Source organism: Vulpes vulpes, chromosome X (assembly GCF_048418805.1).
Source record: "Vulpes vulpes isolate BD-2025 chromosome X, VulVul3, whole genome shotgun sequence".
Lineage (NCBI taxonomy): Eukaryota > Metazoa > Chordata > Mammalia > Carnivora > Canidae > Vulpes > Vulpes vulpes.
The window spans coordinates 64,494,828-64,517,870 of record NC_132796.1 but is presented as its reverse complement, the minus strand read 5'-3'; the positions used below and the strand labels follow the sequence as shown (position 1 = coordinate 64,517,870).

Here is a 23,043-nt window from a genome sequence, read left to right as displayed (position 1 = left end):
CCTTGGTAATATAACCAACATTCCAATGATATTCTGTAAAAATGGGACACTTATTATTTTATGTTTGAATTATCATGATACACATTGGAACATTCTTCATAACTTTTACAAATCTCTTTAATTTACATACAACTTTTAAAGACAGTGAATGCGAGTTGTTTTTTTTTTTCTCTACTTCTATTTGCTTTTTCATTAGGTAGGGTATAGTAAGCTGCTATAACAACAAGTACAGCAAATGTAACACCAAAACCAAAAGGATACAAGGGTTTAAACGTGATGTCTCTGCCATCTGCAATAGATAGCTTTCTTTTTTAAACATTTTTCTTTAGAGTTAAATTTGCCAACATATAGCATAATACCAGTGCTCATCCGACCAAGTGCCCCCCTCAGTGCCCATCACCCAGTCACCCCCTTCAACTACCCCTTGTTCATTTCCCAGAGTTAGGAGTCTCTCATGTTCTGTCACCCTCACTGATATTTTCACTCATTTTCTCTAATTTCCCTTCATTCCCTTTCACTAATTTTCATATTCCCCAAATGAACAAGATCATATAATGTTTGTCCTTCTCCGATTGACTTATTTCACTCAGCATTATACCCTCCAAGTCCCTCCACGTGGAAGCAAATGGTGGGTATTTGTCGGTTCTAAAGGCTGAGTAATATTCCATTGTATACATAAACCACATCTTCTTTATCCATTCATCTTTCAATGGACACCGAGGCTCCTTCCACAGTTTGGCTATTGTGGACATTGCTGCTATAAATATCGGGGGGCAGGTGTCCCGGCATTTCTCTGCATCTGTATCTTTGGGGCAAATCCCCAGCAGTGCCATTGCTGGGTCGTAGGGCAGATCTATTTTTAACTCTTGGAGGAACCTCCACACAGTTTTCCAGAGTGGCTGTACCACATTCCCACCAACAGTGCACGAGGGTTCCCCTTTCTCCACATCCTCTCCAACATGTGTGATTTACTGTCTTGTTAATTTTCCCCGTTCTCACTGGTGTTAGGTGGTGTCTCATTGTGGTTTTGATTTGTATTTCCCTGATGGCAAGTGATGCAGAGCATTTTCTCATGTGCTTGTTGGCCATGTCTATGTCTTCCTCTGTGAGATTTCTGTTCATGTCTTTTGCCCAGCTCATGATTGGATGGTTTGTTTCTTTGCTATTGAGTTTAATAAGTTCTTTATAGATCTTGGATACTAGCCCTTGATCTGATAGGTCATTTGCAAATATCTTCTCCCATTCTGTAGGTTATCTTTTAGTTTTGTTGATGGTTTCTTTTGCTATGCAGAAGCTTTTTATCCTGATGAAGTCCCAATAATTCATTTTTGCTTCTGTTTCTCTTGCTTTCATGGATGTATCTTGAAGGAAGTTGCTGTGGCCAAGTTCAAGAAGGGTGTTGCCTGTGTTCTCCTCTAGGATTTTGATGGATTCTTGTCTCACATTTAGATCTTTCATCCATTTTGAGTTTATCTTTGTGTATGGTGTAAGAGAATGGTCTAGTTTTATTCTTCTGCATGTGCATGTCCAATTTTCCTAGCACCATTTCAATTGAAAAACATTTGGCTTAAATTATTATATTTCTGAAATCTAAAAATGCTTAATTTATAAGCATTTAACTTTTGCCAACTAAATACAGCTTTTTAAAAATTTAATTTTGGCAATACTATTTTTTTTTAAGATTTTATTTATTTATTCATGAGAGACACACAGAGAGAGGCAGAGACGTAAGCAGGTTCCATGCAGGGAGCCTGATATTGGACTTGATCCTGGCCCTGGGATCATGCCCTGAGCCAAAGGCAGATGCTTAATCGGTGAGCCACTCAGGTGTCCATTGGCAATACCATCTTGAAGTAGAAACATATCATATCCATTATAGAATACATAAATGTACAGAGATCTTATAAATACTAATATTTGTGGAGATTTTTAATGCTCCAAATTTCCAAATATTTCCTCTTTCATTTTTTCCTTTTGATGACAAACCTCTCCTACAATGTAGATTTTTGAAGAATGGCTCTCAGGTTCTTGAGAAAATAAGGGTAGAAGATCTACATAAAAAATAGAAAGAAGAAAGAAAAAGAAAGAAAGAAAGAAAGAAAGAAAGAAAGAATAAAAATCTACATCATAAAGTCACAGAGATAGTACCCAGGTTGCTCCAAGAAGGACTTCGGTTTCTTAAGGACAATATGTGCAAGCTTTTTGATATATGAGGGAAGGTTTTGGGATTAGTTAAAAGAACGGGTTGATTTTTACTTATTTGGGGGCCGGATTTCTAATTTTTCAAACATTTGTAAGAGGGAGACAATGTTTTTAAATCCCTTAAGGAGCAGGTTTGCAAGATACACTACATAAGTAACATGAAGGATAAAAATCATATGATCAGAGAAAATTATATGGTCATTTCACCAGACTCAGAAAAAATAATTGACAAAATTCAATATTTGCTCATGATAAAGACTCCACAAAGTAGGTTAAGAGTGAACATACCTTAGTATAATAAAGGCCATATATTAAATGCCCATAGCTAAATGGGCCATATATTAAATGCCCTTGATCAATGGTGAAAAAGTGAGATATTTTCCTCTAAGATCAGGAAAAAGTTAAAAATATAAACTCTCATTACTTATATTCCACATAGTACTGGAAGTCCAAGCCATAGAAATCAAATAAGAAAAAGAAATAAGAGGCATCCATATTGGTAAGGAAGAAGTTAAACTGTCACCATTTGTGAATGACATGATACTATATTTGGAAAACTCTAAAGACACCACCAAACACAATTATAAGTAATAAATTAATTCAGTAAGTTTGCAAGAGACACAATCAATACCCAGAAATCAGTAACATTTATATACACTAATAATAAAATAGCAGAAAGAGAAATTAAGAAAACAGTGATTTACTTTTGTACCAAATAGAGAAAAACACTTAAGAATAAACTTTACCAAAGAGGTGAAAGACCAGTACTATGAAAAGTATAAAACATTAATGAAAGACATTAGTTAATTCAATGTCTCACGTGTATACATTAATGATGACACAAACAAATGGAAACATATTCCTTTCTCATAGACTGGAAGAACAAATATGGTTAAAATATCTATACTACCCAAAGAAATATACAGATTCAATGAAGTTCCTATCAAAATACCACCAGCAGGGACAAAAACTAAAACAAATAATACTAAAATTTGTATGAAATAACAACCTATATAGACAAAGCAATTTTAAGAAAGAAGAACAAAGGGATCCCTGGGTGGCGCAGCAGTTTGGCGCCTGCCTTTGGCCCAGGGTGCGATCCTGGAGACCCGGGATCGAATCCCACGTCGGGCTCCCGGTGCATGGAGCCTGCTTCTCCCTCTGCCTGTGTCTCTGCCTCTCTCTCTCTCTGTGACTATCATAAATACATAAAAATTTATTAAAAAAAGAAAGAAGAACAAAGCTGGAGGTATCACAATTCCAGATTTCAAGATACACTACAAAGCTGTAGTAATCAAAATAGCATGGTACTGGAACAAAAAACAGACAAATAGATCAGTGGAACAGAATAGAGAGCTGAGGTATAAACTCGTGCTTCTATGGTCAATTATCACAAAAGAGACAAGAATATACAATTGGGAAGGATGCTGTCTTCAACAAATGGTGCTGAAAAAATTGGACAGACATGAAAAGTAATGAAACTGGAACACTTTATTACACTACTCACAAAAATTCATTCAAAATGGATTGAAGACCTAAGTGTAAGCCCTGAAACCATAAAAATCCTAGAAGAAAACACAAGTAATATTCTCTTTGGTATCTGTCTTAGGAATATTTTTCTAGATATATCTTCTAAAGCACGGGAAACAAAACACAAATAATCATTTGGGACTACATCAAAATAAAATGATTTTTTATAGCAGAGGAAACCATCAACAAAACAAAAGACAACCTACAGAATGGGAGTTGATATTTGCAAATGACATATCCAATGAGAGGTTAATATTCAAATATATATAATGAGCTTATACAACTCAACATCTAATAACAAACATCTCAATTAAAAAAAAAATCAGCGGTGGATGTGAATAGTTTTTTCCAAAGAAGTCAAACAGATGGCAGAGATGTGAAAAGATCTTCAACATCATTAATCTTAAGGGTAATGTGAAACAAAACTATAATGAGATATCACCTTATACTTGTCAAAATGGCTAAAATAAAAAAGAAACCTATAAATTACAAGTGTTGGCAAGGATGTGGAGAAAAAGGAACTCTTATACCCTGTTCATGGGAATTCAAATTTATGCAGCCACTAAGGAGAACATTATGGAGATTCCTCAAAAAAATAACAATAGAAGCACCGTATGATTAAAAAATTCTACTACTGAGCATTTACCCAAAGAAAACAAAATACATTAATTCAAAAAGATACATGCACCCTTATGTTTATTTCAGCTTTATTTACAATAGCCAAAATATAGAAGTAATCTAAGTATGCATCAATAGATGAATGGATAAATAAAAAAGTAATGGAATATTATGTTGTCATTAAAAAGATGAGATCTTGCCATTTGTGACAACACAGATGGATCTAGACAGCTTTATGGTAACTTAAATAAGTCAGACTGAGAAAAACAAATGCCATATGATTTCACTCAAAAAAATTAACAAAAAGTTGAATCAGCCATATAAATATAGAGAACAAACATGGTTTCCAGAGGGAAGGGGATGGAGGATGTGCAAAAAGAATGAAGGTGAGTGGTAGATACAGGTTTCCAGTTATGGAATGAATAAGTCATGGGATTCAAAAGTTCAACAGAGGGAATATAGTCAATAATTGCAACAGTGTTGTATAGTGTCAGATAGTAATTACAATTGGGCAGAGCATAGCATAGCATATAGAGATGTTAAGTCACTATGTGGTACACCTGAAACTAATATAACAATGTGTATCGACTATACTTAAATAAATCAATTTGCAACTTAAGTGATATTATAAATTCATCTTCTCATCTAACTACATTATCTTCAATTTGCTTCCTTCCATCTGGGCACATAGCTTTATTGTAGCTTAGGGGAGAAGGCCTAAAATAATGCCTGTCCCTGAATATCAGCTTATAATATGGTCAATTTTCCACTACAGACCTACTTAAAAAATATTTCAAATATTTTGTCAGTTTTTAGTTGGAACAAACAGCAATATTTTCAGGTTTTGATGCAATATTCCTTTGTAAAGTCTATATAAAGCCTTTTAGCAAATGTCTTCTCTTTTTTTTCTCTTTCAATATTTTGTTTAAATTCAAGTTCATTAACATATAGTATTAGTTTCAGGGGTAGACTTTAGTGATTCATCACTTGCCTATAACACCCAGTGCTCATTACAAAACCATGAAACACAGAGGAGAAATCACAACCAACACCACAGAAATATGAATAATTATAAGAGAATATTATGAGCAATTATATGCTAACAAATTAGGCAATCTGGAAGAAATGGATGAATTCCTAGAAACATATAAACTACCAGAACTGAATCAGGAATAGAAAATCTGTACACACTCATAACCAGCAAATAAATTGGATCAATCATCAAAAATTTCTGAACAAACAAGAGTCCAGGGATGAATGGCTTCCCAGGGGAATTCCTCCAAACATTTATTTTTTTTTTAAGATTTTATTTATTTATTCATAGAGACACAGCTAGAGAGAGAGGCAGAGACACAGGCAGAGGGAGAAGCAGGGACCACGCAGGGAGCCCGACATGGGACTCAATTCCAGGTCTCCAGGATCACGCCCTGGGCTGCAGGCGACGCTAAACTGCTACGCCACCAGGGCTGCCCCCTCCAAACGTTTAAAGAAGAATTAATACCTATTCTTCTGAAACTTTTTCGTAAAATAGAAATGGAAGGAAAATTCTATGATTCGTTCAATGAGGCCAGCATTCTATGAGGCCAGCATTACCTCAATCCCAAAACCAAAGACCTCACTGAAACAGAAAATTACAGGCCAATATCCCTGATGAACATGGATGCAGAAATTCTCAACAAGATACTGGCTAAACAAATCCAACAAAGGACTTCTAAGTGTGCAATTTAACCTTGGATTGATTCTTCTTAGGAGGAAAAGCCTATCTGCCTCTGAATATTGGCCCTCAGCTGATTATTTTTAATACAGTCTAGGAGAAATTCTGGTCATCTGTTTCCTCTGTCAATGGGCATAGTTTTGAAGGGTCCATCTTTCTTATCTGATAACTACAATATAATAATAGGTGGGAAGAATACCCCTTAGACACAGAAGCATATATGAGAATCCCACTGTTTTCATTAAGCTGGAAAATAGATTTGAAAGCATATAGTAAATACCATTTCTCTCAAATATATCTTAAACTTCAACTTAAAATTTCAATTAAAAGAACCTTATTTTTGAAAACATAGGTTAGCATTTAATGTGTTTATTATTATTTTATAATGGTTTTGAAATGTCTCATTTGAATTTTAATATGTGAATATTAATACATATGAACCACTTAAATAAAATCTGTTTGTGGTTGAAATGTAGCAAAATGTACACCATAAAATATGCCACTTTGATATGTGGAACTGAAGGCAATCAGTACCCAACAGAATTTAAAAAAAAAAGTGTACCTCCCCCGTGAGTGCCAAAAAGAAATTAGAAAAGGAGGTCTGTATTAGGAAGAGAGCTATTACAAGAGATAATTTTTTTAGGTCTGTTAAATCTTTCTGAATGAAAGAGGAACATTTTGTCTACCAAACATTTCCTACTCTTCCTGTGAATTGTCTTCCTCCCCTTTGATGTGCCAGACCCCTATCTCTTTCCTTAGCTATCTCTTTTCTTAGGATGGCATATAAGTCTCAATTGTCTGGCTGCCTTTTGATCTCACACTCACATTTGTTTAAAGATTTTATTTATTTATTCATGAGAGACAGAGAGAGAGAGAGGCAGAGACACAGAGGGAGAAGCAGGCTCCATGCAGGGAGCCCGACGTAGGACTGGATCCCAGGTCTCCAGCATCACACCCTGGGCTGCAGGTGGCGCTAAACCACTGCGCCACCAGGGCTACCCTTGATCTCACATTTTTAGAGGACCTTGTAAGTTTGAAATTAATTTTTCTCCTATTATACTTTTTATTACAGGAGAGTCTCAGCCAATAATCTATAATTGTAGAGAGAAAAATTATTGTCCCCCTTCACAGAAGGTCATCAATATTCCTGAAGAGTATAAAAGGTTCCTGAGACCAAAAAGTTGGAGAAGCACTGATCTTGATTGAATTTTACATTTCTAAACTGGTCAACTAGAAGAAATCTACATTTTACCAAGAAAGTGACACAAAATGGTAATAGGTTTGGAGAAGCTAGATGAGGAGTTCATTTGAGTTGCATATGTTCAGGGAGTTGACATATTCATCAGGCATTACATGATTCTTCTATTGACCAAATTATTAGTTATGGGACCTAAGAAATAAGGTTAGGTTGGGCATTTTTCACATGTGTTCTTATTTTATTAAATCTTACTAGTATTCCTTAAGGGAAAAACACAGATGAGTAGGCTATATTGAGGAAATCTATTTTTTTTATAAGAGAGTGAAAAATTTTGATACTTCCAGGTACTTTCTTCAGTGATGCTTTCTTCAGTGATGCTTTCTTCAGTGATCTTTATTCTGGGACTCCAGATAATATTTAGTCCCCACAGCTACCACTAATATAGTAAATACCCATTTGTATCCTTTTAATAATGTACCAAGAAAGGAGACATTGTTTGCAAAACCACCCATGTATTTCTAAGCTTCATTGAAACCCCATGGATCCCTTAGCCCTTGTGCAGCCAGCTTCTCCTGGACAGTTTTTAACTTTAGGCACTGTGTAGCGGGACCTATACTGGTCTTCTGAGGGAAAGTCTCACTGTACTGAGACTGATGCAGGTTTGACCCAAAAAGGCAAAAGTGCAAGAGTATAGGGGCATGGAATTCGGAGTAAAGTAGACTAAACAGCCATTGTCTACGTTATACACGTTCAGCAGCTGTCTTTGCACCTATGCTGAGGGATGGAGGGGGGAGGATTTGGTGCCCAAAGGCTCTTTTGTCTCTCAAGAGGCATCTCTCTGAATAACACCTTTCACAAATGTGCTACAAGAAGAGTGAGCAGTCACTGTCCTTGTGCCTTAGACAATCCTTAGATGCCATTGTCTGCCTCCTCCCCACCTCCCAGGTTGCTTTCCTGCCCTCACTCCATAAATAGGGCAGCAACCTCAGGGCTCTATCCCAGCCAAACCTATTGGCATTTAAAACTGCATTCTTTGAGCCCTGCTTATTGCAAAAACTCATGAAAATCAGCCCCTCTTGTTCTGCCAGCCAATGGCTTTGGGGAGTGTTCTTGTGCACATCCCTGTGCACTTCTCTCTCTCTCTCTCTCTCTCTCTCTCTCTCTCTCTCACCTTTCTCCACAACCAGGGCTCTCTCCCTTCTGCAGCACCTGTGATCTGTTTCTCTCCCAAAACCATGTCTCTGCACTTTTTACCTTCGTTAATGTGGTCCTTTCTCTCCCTCCAGTTGTGCAGTTTGGTCTATAAGTCCTCAGGGCAATTTCTTGGGTATTCAGAATGATTTGATAGTCATCTAGCTGTATTTGATGGCCGAGGCAAGCCTAGGGTCCCCTTACTATGCTGCCATCTCAGTTCACTCCATCGCCTGAAATATTAGTAAAAAACTAAACTAAACTAAACTAAACTAATGATATCATAATAAAGTCTGTAGTTTAGCTAATATTCGTGTATTAAAGATAATCTCTTAGTTTTGATAAATAAGACTGTTTTTTTTTTAAGATATTAAACAAAGGGAAGTTGAGGGAAGGGTATATAGAAAACTATTATGTTTTAAACACTTGGCAATCTAAAATCATTCCAGAAAATTTTATCAACAAGCTGCAATCTTAGCTTTCCATCTTTTTTTTGTTTTATTTTTTCTATGTTTTTCTTTTTAAATTTTTCTTTCTTTCTTTAAAAAGCCATGGCTTAAAAGAGCAACAGCCATGTAAAAGAGCCAGACCTAGGGGCATCTGAGTGGCTCAGTTGGTTAAGCGTTTTTCTTCAGCTCAGTCATGATCCTAAGGTCTTGGGATGACCCGCTCATTGGCTTGCGGCTCAGCGGGGAGTCTGCTTCTCCCTCTCCCTCTGACTCTACCCGCTCTCCCTGTGTGCATGTGCTCTCTCCCTCTCTCTCTTTCTAATAAATAAAATCTTTAAAATAAAACAGAAGGGCAACTGCCTGGCTCAGTGGTTGAGATCTGCCTTTGGTTCAGGTCATGACACTGGGGTCAAGTCTCAATCAGGATCCCCGCAGGGATCCTGCTTCTCCCTCTGCCTATGTCTCTGCCTCTCTTTGTGTGTCTCTCAAGAATAAATAAACAAAATTTTTAAAAAAGCCAGACCTAGAACTCTACCAAATGGCTGTGGTGCTACTAGAGAACTTTCAGAATAAAGGGGGGTTGATGTACATAGTCCATGCTCTACTTACCTCCTTGAAGGCACCAGTACTCCATCTAGTTGCCCTAACTATGTCCCATTGTGCCAGTGATCCTGAGGCCTAGCCCACACCAGTGCCAACTGTCCCAACAAAGCAGCCACAGGGTAGTGCACACTGGGACAACCCTGGTTAAAGCTCACTATAGCCCCAGCCTTCATACCAAGGTGACACATGTGCAAAACAACCCACAATGTTCCAGGCCCACACCACTTCAACTTTAGATGGCTTTATAGACAACTGGTGCAGAGTGCTCCCAAACCTCTCATGCGGCATCTGCTATAGATTCAGCTGCTCTCCAAGAGTGCTCACTGCTTGGAGCACCTCCCATAACCTCAGCCTGTTCTTGCATTGGTCTTAACCATACTTCTAGGGCACCCTCCATGCTAAGCACCTTGGGACACCCCTGCTTGCACACAATTCAGCTTCAGCTGTCCCTCCACTTCATATTTTGCACAAAGAACACCAGGGTCCACACTGGTTCATGCCCATTTTAGCTTTAGTTGTCCTGCCAGAGCATTGCCTGCCTAGAGCACCCCAGGACTTCTCAGCCTGTTCACCAACTCAGCTCCAACTACTCCTTCAGGGCACCATCTGTGTGGAGAGTCCTGAAACATCCTGGTTTACATACACTTCAGCTATTCTGCCAAAGTGACCTCTGTGTGTAGAGCACTGGGTACCAGTGGCTTGCACCCTCTTTGGTTTCAGATGTCCTCTCAGGGCACCCTCTGTGCATAGAACTCAGAGACCTCTCAGCCTACACCTTGCTTCAGCTTCAGCCTTCCTACCTGGGCATCTTTCACACAGAGTGCCCCAAGGTATCCTGACTGCACCCATTTCAGCTTTAGCTGTTTTGCCAAGGTGTCCTCAATAAAAAGAACCCAAGACACCCCAGCCTGCATCTACTTCACCTTTAAGTGTCCAGACAGTGTATTCACTGTTTGGAAAGCCCCAGGACCCCCAGGCTACTCCAGGCATAGTTCCAGCCAGCAACTAAAAGTCAGCAACCACACATAGTCTGATTGGACACAACCACATATGTGACCATTCTTTTAAGTTTGTAGAAGTAGCTATTCTACCTAATCTATAGAAACAAACACAAAGTCAAACAAAATGGATAGACAGAGGAATATGCTCCAAAAGAAAGAACAAGACAAAATTTGAGAAAAAGAACTAAAGGAAATGGAAAAAAGCAATATGCCTGATAAAGAATTTATTTATTTATTTATTTGTTTGTTTGTTTGTTTATTTACTTATTTATTATTTATCTGATAAAAATTTATTTTTTCTTTTTTTATAATAAATTTATATTTTATTCGTGTTCACTTTGACAACATACAGAATAACACCCAGTGCTCATTCCATCAAGTGCCCCCCTCAGTGCCCAGCACCCATTCACCCCCACCCCCGGCCCCCCGCCCCTTCCACAACCCCTAGTTCTTTTCCCAGAGTTAGGAGTCTTTATGTTCTGTCTCCCTTTCTGATATTTCCCACCCATTTCTTCTCCCTTCCCTTCTATTCCCTTTCACTATTATTTATATCCCCCAAATGAATGAGAAAATACAATGTTTGACCTTCTCAGATTGACTTATTTCACTCAGCATAATACCCTCCAGTTCCATCCACGTTGAAACAAATGGTGGGTATTTCTCATTTCTAATGGCTGAGCAATATTCCATTGTATACATAAACCACATCTTCTTTATCCATTCATCTTTCGATGGACATCGAGGCTCCTCCACAGTTTGGCTATTGTGGACATTCTGCTAGAAACATCGGGGTGCAGGTGTCCCGGCATTTCATTGCATTTGGGGTAAATCCCCAACAGTGAAATTGCTGGGTCGTAGGGCAGGTCTATTTTTAACTCTTTGAGGAACCTCCACACAGTTTTCCAGAGTAGCTGCACCAGTTCACATTCCCACCAACAGTGTAAGAGGGTTCCCTTTTCTCTGCATCCTCTCCAACATTTGTTGTTTCCTGCCTTGTTAATTTTCCCCATTCTCACTGGTGTGAGGTGGTATCTCATTGTGGTCTTGGTTTGTATTTCCCTGATGGCAAGTGATGCAGAGCATTTTCTCATGTGCATGTTGGCCATGTCCATGTCTTCCTCTGTGAGATTTCTCTTCATGTCTTTTGCCCATTTCATGATTGGATTGTTTGTTTCCTTGGTGTTGAGTTTAAGAAGTTCTTCATAGATCTTGGAAACTAGTCCTTTATCTGATACGTCATTTGCAAATATCTTCTCCCAATCTGTAGGTTGTCTTTTAGTTTTGTTGACTGTACCCTTTGTTGTGCAAAAGCTTCTTATCTTGATGAAGTCCCAATAGTTCATTTTTACTTTTGTTTCTTTTGCCTTCATGAATGTATATTGCAAGAAGTTCCTGTGGCTGAGTTCAAAAAGGGTGTTGCCCGTGTTCTCCTCTAGGATTTTGATGGAATCTTGTCTCACATTTAGATCTTTCATCCATTTTGAGTTTATCTGTGTGTATGGTGAAAGAGAGTGGTCTAGTCTCATTCTTCTGCATGTGGATGTCCAATTTTCCCAGCACCATTTATTGTAGAGGCTGTCTTTCTTCCAGTGGATAGTCTTTCCTCCTTTATTGGATATTAGTTGACCGTAAAGTTCAGGGTCCACTTCTGGGTTCTCTATTCTCTTCCATTGATCAATGTGTCTGTTTTTGTGCCAGTACCACACTGTCTTGATGACCACAACTTTGTAGTACAACCTGAAATCTGACATTGTGATGCTGCCAGCTATGGTCTTTTTTTTTAAATTCCCCTGGCTATTCAGGTTCTTTTCTGATTCCACACAAATGTTAAATTACTTTGTTCTAACTCTCTGAAGAAAGTCCATGGTATTTTGATAGGGATTGGATTAAACGTGTAAATTGCCCTGGGTGACTTTGAAATTTTCACAATATTAATTCTGCCAATCCATGAGCATGGAATATTTTTCCATCTCTTTCTGTCTTCCTCAATTTCTTTCAGAAGTGTTCTATAGTTTTTAGGGTATAGATGCTTTACATCTTTGGTTAGGTTTATTCCTAGGTATCTTATGCTGTTGGGTGCAATTGTAAATGGGATTGACTCCTTAATTTCTCTTTCTTCAGTCTCATTGTTAGTGTATACAAATGCTACTGATTTTGGGCATTGATTTTGTATCCTGCCATGCTACCAAATTGCTGTATGAGTTCTAGCAATCTTGGGGTGGAGGCTTTTGGGTTTTCTATGTAGAGTATCATGTCATCAGTGAAGACGGAGAATGTGACTTTTTCTTTGCCAATTTGAATTCTTTTAATGTCTTTTTGTTGTTTGATTCCTGAGGCTAAGGAGTCTAGTATGATGGTGAATAGCAGTGGTGAAAGTGGACATCCCTGTCTTGTTCCTGATCTTAGGGGAAAGGCCCCCAGTGCTTCCCCATTGAGAACGATATTTGCTGTGGACTTTTCATAGATGGCTTTTAAGATGTTGAGGAAAGTTCCCTCTATCCCTACACTCTGAAGAGTTTTGATCAGGAATGGATGCTGTATTTTGTCAAATGCTTTCTCTGCATCTAATGAGAGGATCATATGGTTCTTGATTTTTCTCTTGCTGATATGATGAATCACATTGATTGGTTTACGAGTGTTGAACCAACCTTGTGTCCCTGGAATAAATCCTACTTGGTCATGGTGAATAATTTTCTTAATGTGTTGTTGGATCCTATTGGCTGGTATCTTGTTGAGAATTTTTGCATCCATGTTCATCAGGGATATTGGTCTATAATTCTAGTTTTTGGTGGGGTATTTGTCTGGTTTTGGAACTAAGGTGATGTTGGCCTCATAGAATGAATTTGGAAGTACTCCATCTCTTTCTATCTTTCCAAACAGCTTTAGTAGAATAGGTATGGTTTCTTCTTTAAACGTTTGGTAGAATTCCCCTGGGAAGCCATCAGGCCCTGTGTCTTGGGAGGTTTCTGATGACTGCTTCAATTTCCTCCCTGGTCATTGGCCCGTTCAGGTTTTCTATTTGTTCCTATTCCAGTTTTGGTAGTTTGTGGCTTTCCAGAAATACATCCATTTCTTCTAGATTGCCTAATTTCTTGGCGTATAGCTGTCCATAATATGTTTTTAAAATCGTTTGTATTTCCTTGGTGTTGGTAGTGATCTCTCCTTTCTCATTTGTGATTTTATTTTATTTTTTTAAAGATTTTATTTATTTATTCATGATAGTCACAGAGAGAGAAAGAGAGAGAGAGAGAGAGAGAGGCAGAGACACAGGCAGAGGGAGAAGCAGGCTCCATGCAGGGAGCCTGATGTGGGATTCGATCCCGGGTCTCCAGGATCGCGCCCTGGGCCAAAGGCAGGTGCCAAACCGCTGCACCACCCAGGGATCCCTTGTGATTTTATTAATTTGAGTTTTCTCTCTCTTCTTTTTAATAAGGCTGGCGAATGGTTTATCTATCTTATTAATTCTTTCAAACAACCAACTCCTGGTTTTGTTGATCTGTTCCACAGTTCTTCTGGTCTTGATTTCATTGAGTTCTGTTCAAATCTTTATTAACTCTATTCTTCTGCTGGGTGTAAGATCTATTTGCTGTTTTTTTATCTAGCTCCTTTAGGTGTAAGGTTAGCTTTTGTATTTGAGTTCTTTCCAGTTTTTGAATGGATGCTTGTATTGGGATGTGTTTCCTCTCAGTAATGCTTTTGCTGCATCCCAAAGATTTTGAACGGTTGTATCTTCATCCTCATTAGTGTCCATGAAACTTTTTAATTCTTCCTTAATTTCCTGGTTGACCCTTTCATCTTTTAACAGGATGGTCCTTAACCTCCACATGTTTGAAATCCTTCCAAACTTCTTGTTGTGATTTAGTTCTAATTTCAAGGCATTATGGTCTGAGAATATGCAGGGGACGATCCCAATCTTTTGCTATGGGTTCAGACCCGATTTGTGACCCAGTATGTGGTCTATTCTGGAGAACGTTCCATGTGCACTTGAGGAGAATGTGTATTCAGTTGAGTTTGGATGTAAAGTTCTGTAGATATCTGCGAAATCCATCTGGGTCAGTGTATCATTTAAAGTTCTCCTTTCTTTGGAGATGTTGTGTTTAGAAGTCCTATCGAGTCTAGAAATCGCTGGATTGAAGTCACCAAGTATAAGTTTAGTATTATCTAAGTATATCTTAACTTGGATTATTAATTGATTGAATTATTTGGCAGCTCCCACATTCGGGGCATATATATTGAGGATTGTTAAGTCCTCTTGTTGGATAGATCCTTTAAGTATGATAGAGTGTCCCTCTTCATCTCTCACTACAGTCTTCGGGGTAAATTTTAGTTTATCTGATATAAGGATGGCTACCCCTGCTTTCTTTTCAGGACCATTTGAATGGTAAATGGTTCTCCAACCTTTTATTTTCAGGTTCAGGTGTCCTTCTGTCTAAAATGAGTCTCTTGTAGACAGCAAATAGATGGGTCCTGCTTTTTTATCCTGTATGAAACCCTGTGCCTTTTGATGGGGTCATTAAGCCCATTCACGTTCAGAGTTACTATTGACAGATATGAGTTTAGTGTCATCATGATACCTATTCAGTCCTTGTTTTTGTGGTTGTTCCACTGAACTTCTTCTTAAAGGGTAATTTTAAGAGTCCCCCTTAAAATTTCTTGCAGAGCTGGTTTGGAGGTCACATGTTCTTTCAGTTCCTGCCTGTCTTGGAAGCTCTTTATCTCTCCTTCCATTTTGAATGAGAGTCTTGCTGGATAAAGTATTCTTGGTTGAATGTTTTTTTTTTCTTTAGGACCCTGAATATATCCTGCCAGCCCTTTATGGCCTGCCAGGTCTCTGTGGAGAGGTCTGCTGTTACCCTAATATTCCTCCCCATAAAGGTCAGGGATTTCTTGTCTCTTGCTTCTTTAAGGATCTTCTCCTTATCTTTGGAATTTGCAAGCTTCACTATTAAATGTTGAGGTGTTGAATGGTTTTTATTGGTTTTGGGGGGGATCTCTCTATTTCCTGGATCTGAATGCCTTTTTCCCTTCCCAGATTAGGATAGTTTTCAGCTAGGATTTGTTCAAATACATATTCTGGCCCTCTGGCCCATTCGGCGCCCTCGGGAACCCCAATGAAATGTAGGTTTTTCTTCCTCCATCTGTTGTTTATTTCCCTTATTCTATCCTCATGGTCTTTTAATTTTTTTGTCTCTTTTTTCCTCAGTTTCCCTCTTTGCCATCAACTTGTCTTCTATGTCACTCACTCGTTCTTCCACCTTGTTAACCCTCGTCGTTAGGACTTCTAGTTTGGACTGTATCTCATTCAATTGATTTTTAATTTCTGCCTGATTAGGTCTAAATTCTGCAGTCATGAAGTCTCTTGAGTCCTTTATGCTTTTTTCTAGAGCCACCAGTAGCTTTACAATAGTGCTTCTGAATTGGCTTTCTGAAATTGAATTGTAATCCAGATTTTGTAACTCTGTGGGAGAGAGACTGTTTCTGATTCTTTCTTTTGAGGTGAGGTTTTCCTTCTAGTCATTTTGCTCAGTGCAGAGTGGCCAAAAACATGTTGTATTGGGAAAAGGAGAAAAAGACAGGAGAGAAAGAAGGAAAGAAAAGAGAAAAAGAAAAAAGAAAAAAAGTAAATAAAGCTTACCAAAGAGGTAAAGGATCTATACCATAAAAACTATAGAACACATCTGAAAGAAATTGAGGAAGACACAAAGAGATGGAAAGGTATTCCATGCTCATGAATTGGAAGAATTAATATTGTGAAAATGTCAGTGTTACCCAGGGCAATTTAAGTTTAATGCAATCCCTATCAAAATACCCTGGACTTTCTTCAGAGAGTTGGAAATAATTATTTTAAAATTTGTGTGGAATCAGAGAAGACCCCGAATAGCCAGGGGAATTTTAAAAAAGAAAACTGTATCTGGGGGCATCACAATGCCAGATTTCAGGTTGTACTACAAAGCTGTGGTCATCAAGAAAGTTTGGTACTGGCACAGAAACAGACACATAGATCAATGGAACAGAACAGAGAACCCAGAAGTGGACCCTGAACTTTATGGTCAACTAATATTCGATAAAGGAGGAAAGACTATCCATTGGAAGAAAGACAGTCTCTTCAATAAATGGTGCTGGGAAAATTGGACATCCACATGCAGAACAATGAAACTAGACCACTCTCTTTCACCATACACAAAGATAAACTCAAAATGGATGAAAGATCTAAATGTGAGACAAGATTCCATCAAAATCCTAGAGGAGAACACAGTCAACACCCTTTTTGAACTTGGCCACAGTAACTTCTTGCAAGATACATCCTCAAAGGCAAAAGAAATAAAAGCAAAAATTAACTATTGGGACTTCATCAAGATAAGAAGCTTTTGCACAGCAAAGGATACAGTCAACAAAACTAAAAGACAACCTACAGAATGGGAGAATATTTGCAAATGACGTTTCAGATAAAGAAAGGGCTAGTTTCCAAGATCTATAAAGAATTTCTTAAACTCAACACCAAAGAAACAAACAATCCAATCCTGAAATGGGCAAAAGACATGTACAGAAATCTCACGGAGGAAGACATAGGCATGGCCAACATGCACATGAGAAAATGCTCTGCATCACTTGCCATCAGGGAAATACAAATCAAAACCACAATGAGATACCACCTCACACCAGTGAGAATGGGGAAAGTTAACAAGGCAGGAAACACAAATGTTGGAGAGGATGCGGAGAAAAGGGAACCCTCTTACACTGTTGGTGGGAATGTGAACTGGTGCAGCCACTCTGGAAAACTGTGTGGAGGTTCCTCAAAGAGTTAAAAATAGACCTGCCCTACGACCCAGCAATTGCACTGTTGGGAATTTACCCCAAAGATACAGATGCAATGAAACGTCGGGACACCTGCACCCTGATGTTTCTAGCAACAGTGTCCAGAATAACCAAACTGCGGAGGAGCCTCGGTGTCCATCGAAAGATGAATGGATAAAGAAGATGTGGTTTATGTATACAATGGAGTATTACTCAGCCATTAGAAATGACAAATACCCATCTTTTGCTTCAACGTGGTTGGAACTGGAGGGTATTATGCTGAGTGAAGTAAGTCAATCGGAGAAAGACAAACAGTGTATGTTCTCATTCATTTGGGGAATATAAATAATAGTGAAAGCGAATATAAGGGAAGGGAGAAGAAATGTGTGGGAAATATCAGGAAGGGAGACAGAACATAAAGACTCCTAACTCTGGGAAAGGAACTAGGGGTGGTGGAAGTGGAGGAGGGCAGGGGGTGGCGGTGAGTGGGTGACGGGCACTGAGGGGGACACTGGACGGGATGAGCTTAGGTGTTATTCTGTATGTTGGTAAATTGAACACCAATAAAAAATTAATTTATTAAAAAAAAAGAAGAAGAAGACAACTTACTAAATAGGAAAAAAAAAGACAGCTGAAATAGCACTATTTCTATATGACAAATTAGATTTTAAAACAAAGACTATACCAAAAGATGAAGAAGGTCCTTATACCATAACAAAAGGGGACTATCCAATAGATCTAATAATTGCAAATATTTATTACCAACTTGGAAGCATCCAAATATATAAAACAACTTATAACAAACATAAAGGAATTCATTGATAATAATACAATAATAGTAGGGGCCATAAATTCTCCACTTACAGGAATGAACAGATCATCTAAGCAGAAAATCAACAAGGAAACAATGACACACTGGACCAGATGGACTTAAAAGATATATTAACAGCATTTCATCTTAAAGCAGCAGAATACACATTCTTTTCAAGTGCACATGGGATATTCTCCAGCATAGATCACATACTGGGTCACAAATCAGGCCTTAGGAAGTATGAAAAGATTCAGTTCTACTATACAGCTTTTCTGTCCACAACACTATGAATCTTGAAGTCAACCACAAGAAAAATTGACGAGGACCACAGATACATGGTGGTTAAAGAACATCCTAAAAAGAATGGATGAGTTAACCAGAAAATTAAGAAATTAAAAAAAAGAAAGAAAACACAATCATTCAAAAACTTTGGGATACAACAGTGTAGTCATATGAGGGAAGTATATAGCAATACAGGCCAATCTCAAGAAACAAGAAAAATCTCAAATATACAACCTATCCTTATACCTAAAGGACCTAGAAATGGAACAAAAAATGAAGCCAAAAGCCAGCACAAGAAGCGAAATTATAGAGAGTACAGAACAAATAAATGATATAGTAGTAACCAACAACAACAGCAACAACAAAAACAGTAGAACAGAACAAATCAATGAAACAAGAGCTGATTCTTTGAAAATTAAGAAAACTGATAAACCCCTAGCCAGAGAGAGAGAGAGAGAGAGAGAGAGAGAACCTACATAAATAAAATCACAAATGACAAGAGTGGAAATAACAATCAGCACCACAGATAAATAATTTTAAGAGAATATTTTGAAAATTTATATCCCAACAAATTGGATAATCTGGAATAAAACGATAAATTTCTAGAGATGTATAAACTACTATAACTGAATCAGGAAAAATAAAAGAAAATTGAACAAACCAATAACCAGCAAAGAATTGAGTCAGTAATCAAAAAATCTCACAACAGAACATAAGTCCAGTGCCAGATGGCTTCCCAAGGGAATTCTACCAAACATATAAAGGGAATAATAGGAATACCTATTCTTGCACTGTTCCAAAAGATAGAAGGAAAACTCCCATATTCTTTCGATGAGGCTAGCATTACCCTGATTCCAAAATCAGACAAATACTCCACTGAAAAAGAGAGTTACAGGCTAATATCCCTGATGAACATGGATGCAAAGATTTTCAGCAAATCTAATCCAACAGTAGATTAAAAGAATCATTCACCATGATCAAGTGGGATTTATTCCTGGGTTGCAAGGATGCTTAACTATTCTCAAATCAATCAATGTGATACACCACATTTATAAATGAAAGGATAAGAACCACATGATCCTTTCAATGAATACAGAAACAAGCATTTGACAAAGTACAACATCCATTCCTGACAGAAACCCTTAACAAAGTATGGATAGAGGGAACATACCTCTACATTCAAAAAGTCCGTATAGGAAAAACCCATAACTAATATCATCCTCAATGGGGAAATACGGAAAGTTTTTCCTCTACCATCAGGAATGTCCACTCTCACCACTGTTTTTTTTTAATTACTTCAAGTAATAAACATAAACAAAGGTGCAAACAATATTAGTCCATTTTATTCCAGATGTTTGGATCAATTTACAGGAAAGGCAAAACTGAAATCCACTTATAATCTTTGTAGGAATATTTTTTTGGGGGGGTTCTTGTTAGGTTAGGTTTGTCAGGTTGCTTTTTCTTCTGTATTAATAGTGTGTGCATTTTTTATACTGATCTCAAAACACTTATAGTCATGCAATCAAATGCTTAAGCACAAAATATATTCCATTAAGTGGAATCCACATGTTGCAAATGTATAAACTAAAAACAAAATTCCCAGAGTTGTATTAACTTATGCAAAGGAACAAGAAACAATCTGAGTAATGTAACTGTATTCAAAGTAAATGACAAAAGTGAGACACTGGTATCTTTGCTGTGAGATAGTTATCTTTTAGGTACACCTTTTAAATCAATACTTAAAAAAACAAAACCTGGGGCAGCCCCGGTGGTGCATCGGTTTAGTGCCGCCTGCAGCCCAGGGTGTGATCCTGGAGACCCTGGATTGAGTCCCACGTCAGGCTCTCTGCATGGAGCCTGCTTCTCCCTCTCTGCCTCTCTCTCTCTCTCTCTGTGTCTCTATGAATAAATAAATAAAATCTTTAAAAAGAAAAACAAAAACAAAAACAAAACCTGGGGGGTTCATAACTATTTAAAATGTGAATCCTAATCAACTTCAAATATATTTCTTAACCTCAGAGTCTCATGAACCACGGGAGGAACATGGGAAGGGGAAACCAAACTGTTATCTTTTTGAAAACAAGAGTTTCATTGGAACATGGGAGATGAGCTGTAATTTCTCATCTTGGAAGGAGATGGAAAACCTCCCATGCTAACAGGCAGCTAGGATCTGGCATTCTGCTCTATTTCAGCCAAGTACTCTGGAACCAGTTTTCTGGTATAAATGATGTGATGCCTCATTTTAGTCTCTCCATGGCGCTCTCTTGTTTACCACATAGGTGGGTCTAATCTTTCTCCAACTCCTCCATGATGGCCAATAGTTTAGTATATTTGCCTTGGGGTGCATGGCTGTTCCCACTTCCCTGGATGTAGACTGGAGATAGATGATGGATGGCCTGTAGTCTCTCAGCAGCTAGTAGTATTGTGAGGATGCTGCCATACTGGCACAGGGCAAGTGGACACTGCCTTCAGTATTGAGGGAGAAGGCAGGCATGTTCATTGTCAAATATGGTTTGTAAGACATCTTCTCCCTGCCAATCAGCAGAGTGACCTGAAAGGGGCTCTGAGGGCCAGTGATGATGGCAGCAGTGGCAAAGCCAGGTGGCAGCAAGGCAAATCCACAGCCCAGTGCCCAACCATGTAACCCCTGACCAGCTCCAGCACACTTTTTGTTGTTGATAGTTGGGGCTGCAGGATCAAATATTACTGTCCCTCACCCTGATACCCACTGCAGTATATCACTCATACATCAGAAAGGTTGACTCAAGGGCAGCCACAAATTTGAGCAGAGCCAGCAGGTAGGCCCTGGCAAAGGAGGCTCACCACTGTTAATTAACATAGTACTGGAAGTACTAGCTACAGCAATCAGACAACAAAAAGAAATAAAATGCATCCAAATCTGCAAGGAAGAAGTCAAGCTTCCACTATTTGCAGATGATATGATACTCTATGTAGAGAACCCAAAAGACTTCATCAAAAATCGATAGAAATGAAACACAAATTTAATGTGCAGGGTACAATATCAACATACAGAAATCTGTTGCATTTCTTACACCAATAATGTAGCAGCAGAAAGAGAAATCAAGGAATCAATTCAATTTACAATTTCACCAAAAACCCTAAGATACCTCGGAATAAACCTAACTAAAAAGGTAAAAGATCTGTACTCTGAAAACTATAAAACACTGATGAAAGAAGTTGAACATAACAAAATAAAAGGAAAAAACATTCCATGCTCATGGATTGGAAGAACAAATATTGTTAAAATGTCTATACTACCTAAAACAATTTACACATCTAATACAATCCCTATCAGGGCACTTGGGTGACTCATTGGTTGAGCATCTGCCTTTGACTCAGTTCATGATCCAGGGTCCTGGGATCGATTCCTGCATCCAGCTCCCCAAGGGAGACTGCCTCTCCCTCTTCCTATGTCTCTGCCTCTCTTTCTGTGTCTCTCATGAATGAATGAATGAATAAATGATTAAAAAAATAGATAAATAAATATATAAATAAATAAAATCTTAAAAAAATAATACAATACTTATCAAAATATCACGATCATCTTTCATAGAGCTGGAAGAAACAATCCTAAAATTTGTATGGCACACAAAAGATCCCAAATAGCCAAAGCAACCTTGAAAAAGAAAAGCAAAGCTGGAGGCATCAGAATTCTAGACTTCAAGTTTTATACAAAGCTGTAGTGGTGGGAATGCAGACTGGTGCAGCCACTCTGGAAAACAGTATTGAGGTTCCTCAAAAAATTAAAAATAGAACTATTCTGGGGTGCCTGGGTGGCTCAGTATGCTAAGAATCTGATTCAGTTTTGGCTCAGGTCACGATCTCAGTGATGTGAGATATAGAGACCCCTGCTCAGCAGGAAGCCTGCTTAAGATTCTCTTTCTCTCTCTCTCTCTCCTCCTGCCACTCACACACAAAAGCATACACTCTTTCTTTCTCTCTCTCAAAACAAAAACAAGGGGGATCCCTCCATGGCTCAGCGGTTTAGCACCTGCCTTTGGCCCAGGGCATGATCCTGGAGTCCCGGGATCTAGTCCCACGTCGGGTTCCCGGTATGGAGCCTGCTTCTCCCTCCTCCCGTGTCTCTGCCTCTCTCTCTCTCTATGTCTATCATAAATAAATAAAATAAATAAATATTTTAAAAAAACAAGGCAAAACAAAACAAAAAACAAACTACCCTATGATCTAGAAATTTCACTGCTAGATATTTACCTCAAAGGTTGCAAAAGTACTGATTTAAAGGGACACATGCACACCGATGTTTATAGCATCATTATCAACAATAATCAAATTAAGGAAAAAGCCCAAATGTCCACTGACTGATGAATGGATAAAGAAGACATATATAGGACATTTACTCAGCCAGAGAAAAAGAATGAAATCTTACCATTTACAGGGGCATTATTATGATAAGTTAAATAAGTCAGTCAGAGAAAGACAAATACCCCATGATTTCACTAATATGTGGAATATAAGAAATAAAACAAATGAACATGGCGGGGGCGGGGAACAATCCAGGAAATAGACTCTTAGTATTTAGGTTACTGGAGGAGAGATAGGCATGGGGATGTGTTAAATAGTTGGTGGGTATTAAAGAGGGCACTTGTTGAGATGAGCACCTGGGTGTT

General features: G+C 38.3%; 1 pseudogene; it reads right to left on the bottom strand.

Moving 5' to 3' along the window:
- Positions 1 to 20,052: 20,052 nt before the first annotated feature.
- LOC140596158 (cyclin-dependent kinase 2-associated protein 1 pseudogene) lies at positions 20,053 to 21,133 on the bottom strand (annotated as a pseudogene).
- Between the last annotated feature and the right edge of the window lie 1,910 nt (positions 21,134 to 23,043).